General features: G+C 44.0%; 1 protein-coding gene across 6 annotated transcripts in view; it reads left to right on the top strand.

Annotated features, from left to right (window-relative positions):
* Positions 1 to 951: 951 nt before the first annotated feature.
* TRAF3 (TNF receptor associated factor 3) overlaps positions 952 to 15,597 on the top strand; it is a 71,282-nt gene continuing 56,636 nt past the window's right edge. For 4 of the 6 annotated variants that reach the window (XM_037394562.1, XM_037394561.1, XM_037394560.1 and 1 more), the window contains exons 1-3: positions 952 to 1,108; positions 1,377 to 1,514; positions 2,157 to 2,212. The gene's annotated coding sequence lies outside the window, so the exon portion shown is untranslated. The remainder of the gene's footprint in view (positions 1,109 to 1,376; positions 1,515 to 2,156; positions 2,213 to 15,597) is intronic. The other 2 variants (XM_037394557.1, XM_037394559.1) reach the window with 2 other exon arrangements.

Raw genomic sequence — 15,597 nt, 5'->3', positions numbered from 1 at the left:
CCCGGCGCAACGAGGCTGCCGGTACCGGCCGAGCATCTGCCCCGATCGGGACATGCCGCGGTACCAGCGGAGCCCGAGACAGGCGTTTATTTAATCCGACCGACCGCAGCGACAGGTTCTATCGGGTGTCGCCGTCGCCCCCCTTCCCCCACTGCCGGGAGCACCGCCTGAGCAGGGGCCCGGGTGCCTCTCGCCCCGCCGCGCCCCCGGGGAAGGGAACGCTCCCCTCGCCCGGCCATCGGGGTTGCCACCTACGGTCAAGCCCAGCCGCCTGCAGCCGGCCCGGGCCCCTGGGGCGATCGGCCTCGCCGGGGGGCGCACGGCCCTGGCTCGCCGCTCTTCTCTGATCTTTTCCAGACTCTTCTCCCCCTCCCCTCTTCTCCTCTCCCCCACCCCCGCCCCCCGCGTTTTTTCCTCCCTCCTCTTTTTCCCAATGGCTTTTTTTTTTTTTTTTTTTTTTTTAATAAAGGCTATTGTGTTCGAGGCGACTCTTTGCGCGGGGCTGCTCGAACGTCCCTCGGGGCGGAGAGGGGATGCGAGCGGCTCTCCGCCGCGCCGATCCCGCCCCGCCGGCGCCCCGCGTCCCGCCGCCATCGCCCGCGCCCTTTCCCCGGTGCCCCCACGGCCGGGCCGGCGCAGCAACGCCCGCCCTCCGGCCGCCCCCACCTCCCCGAGCGGGACGCGCCGTCTCCTCACAGCCCACCCCGCGCCCCCTTCGCCGCTTGCGGAGGGCCGGCGGGCGGGACGGGCTCCGCCTGGGAGCAGGAGGCCCCTTCACCCCGGGGTTGTGCCCGCGGCGGCGGCGGCGGGCCGGGGGGGGAGGGTAACGGCGGCATCAGGTGCAGCCGGGGCAGGCGGGCAGGGCAGGCCCAACCCCCGGCTCCCGCCTGCGCGCTGAGCGGCTCGGCCGGGCCCGCCCCTCCGTGTGTGAGGAGGAGCCGGGAGAGCAGCGGGCTTCGCCGGGGATTTCCAGCCTGAGCGGGCGGGAGAGGAAGTGCGGGGCGGGGGGAGACGGCGCAGAGCGGCAGGGACTTTCCGTCGGGCTGGCGGTCGCCTTCGCCGGGCTCCAGCTGCCGCCCGCCGCCCCGCTCCCCTCGCACGCTTGCAGGTAGGGCGGCCGCGGGGCTCGGCGCGCCCCGGGGAGCGGCGCGGCGGCGAGGCGGCGGGGGAGGGGGGGGGGGAAGGGCGCTTCGCTGCCGCCGTGGCGGCGGCTCCCGCTCGGGGCTCCGGTACCGGCCGGGCTCGCCTGTCTGCGCTCGGGCTCCCCGGGCAGGGGGGCGCGGCGGGGCGGGCGGCGGGAGCTGGGGGGTGCTCCCGCGGAGCCGGCGGGGAAGCGCGGCGGCGGCGCGGCGCTGATACTGGGCATCTGCTACCAGGCAGGGGCCGAGCGCGCTTCACCCGCAGCCTGTTGCCGGGACCTTGGCGGCGGCCGGTGCCCGGAGATAGATCAGCCTCCGGCGGGGGCGGCGTGGACTTTGCCTGCCCGGACGCACTCGCACTCCAGGGCTTCGCAGGTGCCCCCTTTTCGCTTACTTATTTCTGCCCACCCCCCACCCCACCCCCCTTCGGCTTCCCCCCGCGGTGTGTGTGTGCGTGCGTGCCGGGGAGGGCAGGGAGGCGAGGCGGCCGGCGGGCCGGAGCGGGGCCGTGCGGCAGCGGGCGGCGCGGCGGCGCTTGCGGCGTTTGATGTGTCGTTTGAATGCAGAAGCCTCGCTCCGCTCCTGGCTCCCTCCATATGCAGTGCTGGGGGCGGGCCGACGGCCTTTAAAGGGGCACTGCCAGCAGCCGCCGCGCCTGGGCGCCGAGCGCGGGGCCCCGCGAGTTTGCGCCTCCCTCGGCCGCCCTCTGCGGCGGCTCCGGCTGCGCTCTGCGGAGCGGCCCCGGGCCACGGGGCTGGGGCGGCCGGCGGTGCGGGGCCGGCGCTGGTCGGTGCCGGAGGAGTCATATTGTGGCGGAGGCTCTGCCTACAGCGGCCCTGCGCCGTGAAGCCCGCCTGCCTGGCGTGAGCGGAAAGAAAAGTGTTTTGTTTTCACGCCATTCATTTTGTGCGCTGATTCGCGACACACCGCGTTTTAACGCCTTAAATTAATTACCGCGTTGCCGGCTAGGAAAAATAACGAGTGTTTAAAAGTTTATACTGAGTCATTCCTCTGCAGATGAACCTATGACTGACTCATAATCTGAGAACTGCAGTGGCTTGTAAAATAGGAAGGTAAGGCATTTACGTCTTGATTTATTTGTATCTTCAGGTGTCTGAGGTTTGAATTCTCTGCGGGAAAACAGAAGCGATGTTCATACCGAGGGGCATCGTGTCACGTCCCGCCGGTGCGGGGTGGCGTGGGGGGCTGTTCGTGCCTCCGTGGGTCTGCACCCCGCATCGGGACGGGCTCCCTCTCCCTCTTTCTCTAGTAGTAAAATGTGGGAAGTTCCAACGATACAATTTGAAATGCACAGTCTCCTTGGGTCAGTGACTTCTCTAGCTTCTTGAGCCTTTGGATGTTGTAATTTGTGCGGGTTGGTTTTTTTTTATTATTACTATTTCTTCAGTAGCTCTGTGTATTTTCCCTTGCAGGTTTGTCCCGTAGAACACACATAGCATTATTGCGTGCTTACCTGAACTTACGTTTGTAGCCCGGAAAGGAGTTCAGGGTATGATGTGAACCTGTACTAGCAGTATTTAGCTTAGACAAATAACGTGATTTGAAATAGTAAAAATATGTATTTGGAATAGCTACTGACTTTCACAGAAGCCTGGATTTAAAGGCTACACTGGTTGTTAAGAGTTAGAACTAGAGAGATCATAGCGTATACCATATCTCCTCCTTTAAAACAAGTTGTTTGGCTAAAGGTGTCAATAAATGGCAATCTGTACACACAGTGTATGGATTGCAGTAGATGTAAATGTTATTTATTGTGATTGGGGAGTGGGTTTTTATTTTAAGATGAGAAATACTTGAACGTTTGGACTGAATCAGAGTTTTTTACAGCTGAACTGGGAAACCCCTTGTCATAAAGCTTGATAACGGAAACACTGATGTATCTTGAGTTTGAGCATTGCAAGCAGACGGCCCTATGAGGTTATAAAAGTTGCTTTGTTCCAGCATGAAAATGGTAGGTGTTTTACTGAAATAAGACTTTGATGAAAAGCTTCCAATAATAGCTGGACCTAGAATATAGAAAAGGAAAGTGCATTCGGTAGCAAAGCAAATTCATTCTAATCAAAAGAGGGTGCTAAATAACTCAGTCTTTAGGCTTTCCTGAAGTCCTTCTGCAGTTAAGTTTGATGATACCAGTTTTGAGAAACCATTCTTGTATGGACTCGGAGCATTTGATCATCGTGCAAGCATTTTTACTGTTGGTACCTTGGAAAACTGTGTAAGATGGCAGTAGTTAGTAGCATCAGTGACAAAAAAATTGCTCATGAAGTGTTAGCATGGACTGGTAAGACATTTGTCTTCTAAATGATTCCAAGATCTTGTTGTATTTTGGATCTTTGCGTTGATCGTGTCCATAATGAAAAGTTCAGGTGAAAGAAGAAGAACATGTTTTATCACTACTGAAGTCCAGCTGTTCTATTAGTAGAAATAGCAATGCTGAAAATAAAAATGCCAGAAATCTTTAAATTTTAACTTTCGTTGTTAAACCACTGGAACATAAATACACTGATAAGTAGATGTTCATAGTTCTTTGCAGATGAAAAGACAGTTTAAAAATAGGAATGACTTAAATCTACTCCAGTATGCTGAACTGGCTTTGTAGCAGTAGTTATTGCAAGAATAATACATTTTGATCTCTGATATCTTAGATGATGCAATAACTAGATTTCATTAGGTTTTTTTATTTTATTATAATAGTGTTTCTTAACTGAAGGTGCTGAATCTTATGATGTCTGAAGACTGCTCATTACACATCAGTTTCAGATGTCTGTGCTTTTGTGCACATTTCCTTTAAAGAATTGCCAAGGCACCTTTTTTTTTTTTTAAAGTGCCTGTGGGTGGGTACTTTCAGAATATGATGCTTGTATTTGAAGCCTCCTGGCATTTTTGGCATATGGCTCAGGAACACCAAAGGTGGTGGGACAGAGTGAAATGGGAAATTTCAGGATGTGGTATGGGGAGAAAAAGCTGAGGGAGGGAGAGTTTTTTACTTTTGTGCAACAGAATGAAGGTGTGACAGTAGCACAGGAGATAATGCTGTAGTGCCACTAGGTTTTGTCTTAGACTTTTTTAACCTGTGGTAGTGAAGTGGTGACAAACTACAGCAGTGAAGGTCTGGCAAAGAGAATATAACTGGTCTCCCAGCTCTGCCTGCTGGTAGCCCATACCCTCATAAATGTATAGTTTAAAGTCAGTATATGTTTGCTTTGACGTATCACAAACATTTCATTTTTTTCTATGCGTTCTTCTTTTAAGGTAGAAAGAGAAAGGACTGGAGAATTGGGAGGTAAGGGATGCAACTTGCAATGAAAGATCATTAGGTGTCTGCAAAGTAGGAAGAGATGTGCCCTTCTGATGGGAAGGAAAAGGAAATAAAGACAAAAAAGCCCTTAAAAAATCTGTAAGTGAAGTATACAGTAGAAAGATCTTAGAACTTAGGGGGAAAATAAGGCAAAAGATTATTTGATATTGGGAATTGTGAGAGAGAGAGAGAGGGATGTCTGTGTGTATGTATATTTATATAGTTTTGAAGGTGTGTGTTTTCTTCCTGATCTTGTCTACTGGAGCACTGACAGCAAAGAATCATTGCCACTGTGAAGTCAATTGCTACTGACTGTTGGCTTTGTAACTAGGTTAACAGGGTAGGTGTCTCTCAAATTATATACAACTGTAGGTCACTAATCCTCTCCACCCCCCAAAAAATGTTAAGCCTTTGATTCCTATGCTGTTGTTCTTCCCTGCTGCTTTACTCTGCATGTGTAAAGTGTGATTTTAGTAGAATTCCAAGTTCTGCAGTTCATCTAATCAAGAGCAGCATTGGAAGCAAAGTCTCAACATGTTCACGAACGCAGAGGTTCAGTACTGGACACTTGTGGTGGTCTCCCTCCCTGGCACCCTTCTTGTACTGAAAGTTGGGGTGTTGTGTACTTCAACATCAAGATTGAATTTCTGCAAACTGCAGAAATTAGAACTGCAGTGGGCATAGCAGGACTGCTTTAAGTTGGAATGTTTTGTAGTTCCAGTATTATTTTACATAGTATCGTAAAATGACCATTCATGAAAGAGATTTCTCTGATTTTAGAGGAACCATTCTGTAGATTATTTATGTTGATACAAATTGGTCATAATTCTGTAGTATAGTTTAAATGCTCTGAAGTGAATATATCCTTTCACATAAAATATATGTAGCAAACGCTTCAGTCAGAAATATTAGTGAAAAGTCATGAAACATGTTTTACATGCCTTAATGATGACTATGTGGAAGCTCATAACTAGAAAAATTTAACATTTGGAGTAATACCAAACTTTTGTCTGTGGTTGCTGCATTAATATGAAAAACATCTTTGTAAATATAAGATGTGCCCACTCAAGACAAGCTCAAAATGCTCTGAGTTTTTCCAGCTTCCTTAGACGTCCAGCAAAAAGTTATTTTGAGTTGGTCTGTCTTGAAAAGCATGTTGCAGATGCTACTGTGAGATAAGAAGTACCTTCCTGGCTGCCACTTCATTCTGGCTTTGACATCTGTCAAGAAAGAGAAGATAGTCCATTGAAGATACCAGTGTAAGCATCTAGGAAATCTGGAGGCTGGGGTTTTTTTTCATTCCTGTAGATGTGTACTGTCATTCAGTTAGGGCCACACCAACAAGGGGCTTTGATGTTGCAGCGCTGATGTGACACCATGCCCAAGTCCCAGGGGCAGAAGGGGGATTCCAATCCAAGTTTCCTACTTCCCTGGGGAGTATTCTCATCATTAAGCCACAGGCCTGTTAAGAGTAGTGTCACTTCCTTCTCTTGAAATTCTTCTGCTATGCCAAGAATAATCAAAACTCAGCGTGCCTAAGAGTCGGAGCAAGAGGAAGCATGATGTCTCAGTCAAGTGGTTAGCACGATTAGCAGGCTGAGGAAAGACACAGTCTTGCTGATGCTTCTTCCACTGCTGTTTTTTTTCTGGTGGATTTGAACTTGATGCTTGCTCAGGTGAGCAGTGCTGTCAAGACAGAAGTTTCCTGAATCGTAGAATCTGAGGACATGAGGGTGAGGTGCTGAGACCCAGCAGGGTGGTACAAACATCATCTGTTGATAAATGAAATGGACAGCAAGTGCTGTGTAGAGGCATCCCCTTGGGTCTCCTCTGCAGTGCTGTGCCTTTCTGCACTGTCAACGTCATGGGACAGGAAACTGTATTTGGTTCACACTCTTCCATTGTGTACAGCAAGCATGCAGTGCTATAGAAGCCGGGTGTACATGACAGAATTAATGTGGTGCTCGTGCTTGTTCCCAACTTGCTGCTTTGGATGTTGTAGAAAAGTAACAATTTTTTTTTCTTACTCTGTGGAACCAGCTTACATGATAATGTGGCTAAAGTAACTTTTCTAATAGCAAAGCCCAGCTTATAGACCAGATCATGGCAACGTGAATGGATTTCATTTTGTAAGCTCATCCATGTACTTGAGAGTGATAATTAGAACAGTTATTAGAGGTTTTTATAATGGACTTCTTGTGTACTGTACCAGTTTGACTGTGCCCTCTGCCTTTCCACAGAGAGGAACCTTCTGAGACTAGGTTGCCTCGAGTGTTGTCACTTCTGACTTAACGAATTGCAGATATGCGTCTCTATTTTGCATAGGAAGTATAGCCTTACATTTTTCATTCAACTTGTTCTCTCCTTTAAACCATCCCAACTGACTCCTCTTCTGGCATTTTAAGCTCTTCAGTTACTAATGGAATGCTCCTGTCCATGCTGTGCTTCTCTTTCGTCTTGTTTGGCCAAACAGTATAAATGCTCTTAATTTCTCAAGCTGGTTCCTCTGATTCCTCAAGTGGCTTATTTTGAACTGGTTTCAGTCAGTTCTCTTGTAATTTTGGAGTTGCTAAGGGATAACTTTTATTCCAAGGTGGTTTCATCCTTGCACTATAGCGAAGGACTGCATTTTCCCCTTTACTTCCATTTAGATCACTTTTGTACTGAAATACTTGTTTCCAGGCTTGTACTTACGTTTACACTTCTGGCTAATTTTAATATGCAAATCCACTCTTCTTTGACCTCTCTGTAGCTACCTGCTTCTTTGATTCCCTCCCCATCCCTCCCTCCCCATCCCACCTCCCATTTCAGGTGAACTAACAGGCTCTTGTCTTCCAGGTTACTCAAGGTAGTCTGCAGTGTATATTGCTGTTGTCTGAAGTACATGTATCTTTAAATCTACACTTGCTCTCTCATTCCATCCTTTTCACTGTCCTCTTTTATGTTCAGCACAACATCTTTGAGAGGAGCATTGTGCTTTTGCTTGGGAATGTTTTTGTTTTATGACTGTTATGGTTGAACCTGATTAGGATACCGGTTCTGTTTAGTAGGTGCCAAAGGTAAAGTGCTTGTAGTGTAAAATATCACGTTTTCAGAATGCTACCGTTTGGCTGACAGTTTGAGAAGGAAGTTGGATACCTAAATAAATGAAGGCTGCTGATTTGCATATGCACATCTCTAGCAGTTTTGGAACCCTTTGATGCAGTAGTATCTTCGTTGCTTTCTAAAACTCTGCATTTTGGGAGGAAAAAAAAGAAAGGATTTGAGCTAACTTCATTTTAGGTTAGCAATACTGCTGACTTCAAGTGACACTATGTATCTTCTCTGTTTTCTGTCAGAAGTTGATTCATGTTTCTATCTACAGAACCTTAGCATGCTATATTTCAGATTAGGAAATATATCTCGCTACTCACCTATGGTGTCAGTATGTAATGGAAATACCAACGGATCACACATTGTAGTTCAGCTAGTAGGTATTGCTGTTGCGTTGCTCGTACTGTTTGGCAGGGGGGTTTCTGTCTGTGCTAACAGCAAGGTGTTTTGACGCTTTCTTGGAGCACGTGCAGAAGAATGCTCTTGGCAATCTCTAGGAAGATTAAAACAAGTTTGTTGTTATTTGTGTGTTGTACTTCTATGTTTCCAGGTATTGAAAAATAGCTGCTGATTTCCCTTATTCCTCTTTCCTTCTTACAAATTCCGGAAAACTTCACTTTCATTTTGAAAGGATGAAAGACATGCAACTTCCAGTATTTTGGCTGCCAGTAAGATTTTTGAGGCAATTTGGGGGATTTACTCTATTGGTTATTTTTTGTGGTGGTTCTTTTTTTGTTTGTTTGTTTGGTTGGTTTGGTTTTTATCTATGCATTGGGGTTTTTGGTTTTGTGTGGTGTCTTTTTTTTTTTTTTTTTTTTTTTATTAAATAAAGATTTAGGACAGCCAAATAAATATCCACTTGCTGCATTCTGTATATTTTTGCTGAGGAGATTCTCTCAAAATAAATGAGGAAGAAGCTTTGAATTGTCCTCTGTGTAAATAAAGCTGTTAGTACATAAAGCCAAAGGATGGTGCTGTATTTTTGCAGAATTATTTATTAAGACTTTTGGTGTTGTGGTGTTTGTTTTTTTTTAAATATGAACTCTCAATGGATTAGTTGACTGTTCTGAGATAGGATAGGGCAGACAGACTTTGGAAGTCCTTTGAGCTATGTATAAAAAGACAGTTATGCTGGAACAAGAGTGTCCATATGCTAAGTTAATTGGAAAAGATCAAAGTAGTTGAACCCTTACTTGCAGTGTTGTGATTTAAATAAAGAACAAGGAGGACAAAATACAGTGAGGAAAAAATACTACTACTGTACATCTGTTTCTTACATAAGTTCTGTCATGTTTGTTTGCATGAGAAAATGGTAATGAGAGAAATAGTGGAAGTTGACGAGAGTCATCATGCTACATGCTTTATTGATGTTTATGACAATTAGCTACCCATCTTTTGTAGCAGAAGTGCAACCTGAAGATGTCTTGGAATACTTAACTTCATCTTAAGCAGATGTAGGTAGTGACTTATGTTGCTGTGGTTGAAGTCCAGGTTTGTCAATATTCCTTATGCTTCAGAGGTACTGACATCTCTCTTGCTTTCAGAGGTAAAGTTTAAACACACTTAAGGTAGCTTTATTTTTAAGCTGGCATTGCTGCTTCCCAGTTACTGGTTTTTTGGTTGTTTATTTTTACAGTATTTCTAACTAAAATCTTCACTCCTGGTTAAACAAACATCCTGGTCATATTCAGTAAATTTGTATGTGAATGTAATGTCTGTGGGAGAAAGAACCGTGTGATTATTGCCTATGGAGAAATGATTTGGCTTCTTTTGTAGCTAATCAGTTTTTATAGAGTATTAAGTAGGCCATGTGTTGAAGTATCAGTTGTTAACACCTCCAAAATAAAATGCTTGTCACGTTAAAGAAGGGGAAAAATTGTTGAGCTCTCCATTAGATGGTGCTGCTGGGATTGAAATATTAATATGCCTAATGAAAGCAGGCTTCTGCCTAGAACTGTTTTCATGGCTGTATTTTTTTATTTTTAAAAGGACTTATCTTTATTAAAATATTTCCCAAAAGCAGGGCTAGTTGATAAGATACTAAAAAGACAGGCTGTTTTCATAGGAAGGACTATGGAAGAAATAGATCATAAGCTTTTTGCATGGGTGATTTAGATTTTTGCAGCTGCCTCTGTTGTAGCTCTCGTCTAAGTGTTGCCTATATGTTACATTCATGCACTGTTATCATGTAGATGTGGATACTGCAGTATTAAAGAAATTCAATGTAAAGAAATACTTGATCAAAAAATCCAGAAATTAGACTGACTATTACAGCAATAAAACCCTTGTGAATCTAGTATTTGAGCTCCTATCTTGTTGATCCCTGTACACCAGCATTTCTTTTTAAAGAGCAGTGTTTTAACTTAAACACATAATGATAGCATTCCTTTGCTTGAGCCCTGATTGGCTAGTGATTTTAGAAGAACTTAAGGGAACAAAGGTGGTGCCTAAACACAGAGTCAGAGTATGATCTTAAATGCTGTAGGTGATTCCACGTGGTCTGAAGCTGGAGCTCCAAAAGCATGCAGTCTTCCATATGGCCAGACTTCCTACCTGCCAGTCCTGCACCCATCTAAAATTGTACTAAACACCCGTGATTGGACGCCCGACTCACTCTGCAGTAGTTAGAATTGAGATATATATATATATGAATTTTTTTTAAAAAAAATGTGCATTCCCAAGTGTACTTGTTAAAAGCTCCTTGCTGTTAGGATTCCTTCAAAGACAGCAAGGCAAATTTGCTGAGGTCTGAATTCTCCCACAGCACAGGGTTGTAAGTAGAAAACTCACCTCATTTTTAGAAATTGTGGTGGTCAAGAGTTATAGAGTTAGTTGGGACAGGTTTATAAAGCCACAACCCTCTTCTCGTTAGAGGTAGAAGTATTTGTAGTGTGATTTAAAGAGTAGGGTAATTGTGACCAGCTAGCAAAAAGTCTAGTAGCATTAAATAGCATTGAGCAAGAAATGTAAGAGATAAAATCTTTCTTAAGAAACTGAGATTTTTTTTTTTTTCCTTTTGAAGAAGTAGCAGCTTAGCAAGAATCCACTTAATGGGGTTGGGTGGTTTAAATAATTTCGGATCTAGCATCAGGAACCTAGCTTAACAGATTTGGCCCGAGTTTAACATTTTAAAGTGGTGTGCAGCAGCCAGTGGATTTCATGTCTATTTTTTTGTCCTCAAAAAAAATGAGAAGTTAGCAAAAATCTTTGTAACCTTGGCCAGGGTTGAAATGGGTGATTGCCAGGTGCTGTTCCCCAAAATCTGGTAGGTTGAAGTAACAGGCAGAGGAATGATTCTCCTTGGTCTTATTCATCCTTTTTGGAATAACTCAAATAGGAAAAGTTACCAGTTATGTGGTAATTGGGGAAATAGACAAGCTGTTGCGTGAGAGAACTTGGTCATTAGTGTTTTCTCAGTGTGCTAATAATAACTTACAGCTTGCTAATAATAACCCTTAAAGGGATCATTTAAAGATAGCGGTTGTGATGTGAAGTCATACTGCTGGATGACATCAGATGTGAAGTTGCTATTCCTCAGTTAGGTGATTGGCTTGCTAAGTGATGCCAAAACCAAAGGTGGAAATGAACTGGGCAGAAAGTCGTGCTTGGTCACCTTGAAGCCTTGGTTCTAACCTTGCTATAGGGTAGAGTATAGACAGAAGGGTGACAGCGTCCTGGGCTCCTTTCATAGACACTTAAATATTAACAAAACCTAGCCTTGCATCTTCCCTCCTACCTTGGCTTTCAGCTGGTTTGGAGTCTACCTTTGTGTTTGCAGGCTAAGACTTGACAATTAACAGGATTTGTCACTGTGTTTGCTGTGTTTGTATTCCAGATCAAGGAATATCTATCATTCCTGTAGCCAAAATGGCATCAACAGCATATCCCACAGGAATGTTGATTTAGAGAGGGCATAGTAAGGATGGTCAGGGAAGAAGTGAGAATGTATTGTATTACGGACGTGTGTGTTTATTTTTAGGTGAAGAAGGTAAGAGGGAGAGGTCTACGGAGTGGTAAGGGTGGTATTGTGACAGGCCCACCAAAAATGGGTACGGTGGTGAAACTTATTTCTGTTTTATACAAGTACTAAATGAACAAATGATCAAACATAAGAACTGAGCAAATAAAATCCTTCATTTACAGCAGATGTCTTTTGAGAAAGGTGCGTGGGACATTCACTCCTATGCAAGAATTTATTGATGTACGGGAAAGCTCTTGATAATAAATGTGGATGATTGTCTTGATTTAATGTTGACCAAGAGATGATTGGGCTGGTTAAAAAGATGGAAGAAGGAGGCAGCTTGTGAAAGATTAACTTGAACTGATAAAAATCGGTATTTATAGGAAGTAAAGGAGGAAGAACAGCAAAATAAAGATGACAACAAGAATTCAGAAAACTTGTTGGTAGGATGCCATAAGAAGCATGTTGCAGTCTAAAAGGATTTCAGTGAAGTTTTTTTTTTAGGGAGCAAGTGTGAATTATTAATTTTTACTTTTTTTTGCACAGAAACATAGCAACAGATCACTTTGGCTAAATCACTACGTGGCTAATGATCTGAAATCTGAGAAGAAATTGTATGAATTTAGGTGACTGTGTTAAAGAGGAGTAAGGAAGAAGGGCACAGGTGTGTAGGGAAAAAAAATGGAAGTGTTTGAGCCATAAAGCAATACCAAACTAACACTGGACTTAAAAGGATAATGAGTAAATGTTTTTCATATGGTCTTGAGCAGTAAGAAGGTATTGTTCCAGTAGCCAGTATGGAGGGAAAAGCGACAAAAATTCATGCCAAGAGAAATTAAGTAAGTAATTCTTCTTTCTTCTGTCTTTAGAAGAACCAAGTGATACAATGCATAAACCAGTTAGCTGTTGACTTTTACATGTGTTTGGAATAATTGACTGAGGTTAAATGCAATTTGAAAGAGTGTTTGTACTTGATCTTGTGATTTTGTTTTCTGCAATACGAGTGATGTGAAACAGAGTAATGAAATGTATTTTCCAGAAAAACTAGAATATAAATGTTTTGTCTATAAACATCTGCAAGATAACAGAATGATGCTAAGGGCCATTAGAAATTTCTCCATAGTATTTTATCACAGTTCTTTGTGAGTCCTGATTAAGGGTCTAGGGGACTGAGGAGAAACAGCCTGGTTTAAAGGACACAGCTGCAAGGGTAGCATGCAATGGACTGCAGAAGTGAGCAGGAAGATGCAGGTAACTGTCATCATCTTGGGTAATACTGCCTCAGCATCTGTTTTGGCTTGTGTGATAGTTAAAGTTTTCCAGTAGTGACTTGAAGGACTGAATAATAGAGATCAGTTGGTTTTAGTACATTTGCAAATGGATACCAAACTGGGAACCTCTGTACGCATTCTGGAGAACATAACTCCAGTTCAAAATGAACAGGTCTTAATATGAGGTCTGTGGCAATGAGTAGCTCACTGCTCTTAAGTTTTCCTATGGCCTGTGTTTTTCTTGCAACCAAGGGTGCAGCTTTAGGTTTTCTTGTTCTCCTGATTTCAAGTACTGAATCCCATTCGGGATGTCGTTGAGCTTCAAAGTACCTGGCCTACAGCCTTCTGTGTTATCTTAGTGAAATGCCCGGACCTGATGTTAAGACTAGATTCAATGCATCAGTCTTGATGCTGTTACCAACTCTGAAATGAAATTGTGTATTTCCCCTTGGAGTAGACCCAGAGCTGCAGTGTGCTGGAGTTCACTTTGTACCTGGAGTGGTGTTTAAACTACCAGTGAACGTGAGTTTTGTGTTGTATGATGTTATGAAGGGAACTGTAAAAAAACAAGGAGACAGAATTATGGTGGTTTGGCCGTGGGTGGGTTTTTTTTGTTTGTTTGGTTTTGGTTTTTTTACTACCATAAGCATAGTAAATTCCAAGGAAGATGTGGAAAGGCCAAATAAAGATGTACCAGTATCTTAATGGCTGTAGATAGTCACCAGGGCTCAAGCATCAGAGCCCGTTGCCAAGTATTACATATAATAAGTAAAATGGATACAAGAGTGTCTAGAGAGTGTTTTAATAATAACACATTTCTATGTGGCCTTATTCCCTGTTAGAGCTCCCTGAGCCTGTACGATACTCTCCTTAAAAGCTTTTGTGTCTGTTCTTCTGGTCTCTACTCATTTTCTTGCAAATAAAAGGTTTCTTAAAAACATTTCAATGTTTGCGTACAAGTGACTTTTGAGATGCTGTTTCCTTACGCCCTCTGATGAAACTACCCTACATATCCAGATGTCCACTGCAAGAATCAAGAGGCCAGAGTATAATGGCTGTAAACCAGTACAGAAGTGTTCAGTTTCCATTGTTCTAAGCTAATACAGGATGTTAGTCTGTTTTCAATAACTAGGATGAGACTAAGTGGTGACTGGGTCATTCTTTCTGCACATACTCAAAATGGCCACTCTTTGTGACAGTGTCACAGTGTTGCTGTGACTGTGGCAGAACTAGTTAGTCCAAATTAACTAACTGGAAAAGCAGGCCAGGTGAGAATTGGTACCAGGCTGATGACTTTTCAGGGTATGTATAACTGATAACACTGACCTACTACCAATACTGAATGAGGCAGAAATTCATAGGGGAAACAGATCTTGGAATGTTACCAGTTTTAAATACCATTGCCAGCCATTTGCTGTCATGTAATTATTTCTGGTGGTCGTCTAAGCACAGAAGGCTTTAGGGTTGTCTCCAGTCCCTACTCAGACGTATGGATAGCTGCACTGGAAGTATAAAGTCTGGGAAGTGGGTTATGTCAGTAGAGAACTCTCAAACAGTGACACAGGGGGCTTTATCTTCTTATGTCCACAAGCAGAGCACTCTGGAAGGACAGAGGTCTCCAGTACAGGAAAAAGGAGCCTTTCAGGTGTGTGTGGTGTTCTGTCTACTTGTTTCCGTTCACCAGAGGACTGCATCAGGGCCTGGGCTATAGGCTAGAACACAGCTGTTGGTTGCTGCTGCAAGGATTTCTTCTTTTAATCCATACTTTGCCTCTGGTCTAGAGTTTGGGGGGTGTGTGGGTTTTTTTGGTTTGGGTTTTGGTTTTTTTTTTTTTGCATTTTGTGTTTTGGATTACTGTACTGAAGTCCTTCCCCGAACCACATGGAGATACAGTGTTAGACAAGAACGACCGAAGCCTCTATAGCATTGTATTCCCCTCTGAACTGAGGAAATTGTTTTCACGGTGTGACCTTAGCTTATGACAGTAGCTCCAAGGGTTCTGATCTCTGTAGAGCCATCTTGCAAAACAGCAGATTAAGCTTGCTCTAGCGTGAGTTCCAGATGTCTAATGCTTTAGGAAGAGCTGTGCTTACTCTTGTGATTTGAAGTGTAGCAGTTGCCTTAGGTGGAAAACCTATGGCAGACCACAAAACCAGTATTGTTCTGGCTGTGGTTTTTTGATAAGGCATACAGGGAGTGCAGCCTGCCAGTTCGTGGAGGGTGAGGACTGGTATTTGGTATGTGGATAAAGATGATGAAGTCCATCAAAGCACAGTGCTGTCAAGACTGACAGGAAAAATCTAGTTGCAGGTGAGGAGAAGTATTTAGCTATCCTGTGGAACTTAAAAAGCTGTGCTACTGTCTGCTTTCTGTGTGAACTGATGGATGCCTTTGGGTCCTCAGGATGGTTCCCAGAGATTGCTTTGGTCATTGCAAGACAGAGATGTTGCTTTTCACTTGGGCAGTGCAGCTGTATCGCTGGTCTTGGTCTGTGTGCCCTTCAAATGGAGTGTATCGCCAGACATCAGAAAGAAATGTGCTTTTTGTTTGGTGTTGCATACTTGTTTTTTTCTTTCTCCATAATTACAGGTTGGTTCTGTCATGCAGTGGAGACAGCCCTCTTAATTAGGTTTCAATTTAAAAAGGAACATACAGTTACTGGGGTCGGAAGGCTTTTTTCATTCATTCATTCTTCTGTTACCATCAACTAAGATGGAACTCGCATAATCAGAAATACGGCTTTTGCTGGCAAATACATAGGTAAATTGTCTATGGGGAGAAAAGTGAGATAGGATTTCCTAATGTACTGTGCTT

This window comes from Falco rusticolus, chromosome 7, assembly GCF_015220075.1.
Source record: "Falco rusticolus isolate bFalRus1 chromosome 7, bFalRus1.pri, whole genome shotgun sequence".
NCBI classification, from domain to species: Eukaryota; Metazoa; Chordata; class Aves; order Falconiformes; family Falconidae; genus Falco; species Falco rusticolus.
This window is presented reverse-complemented; position numbering and strand designations above follow the sequence as displayed.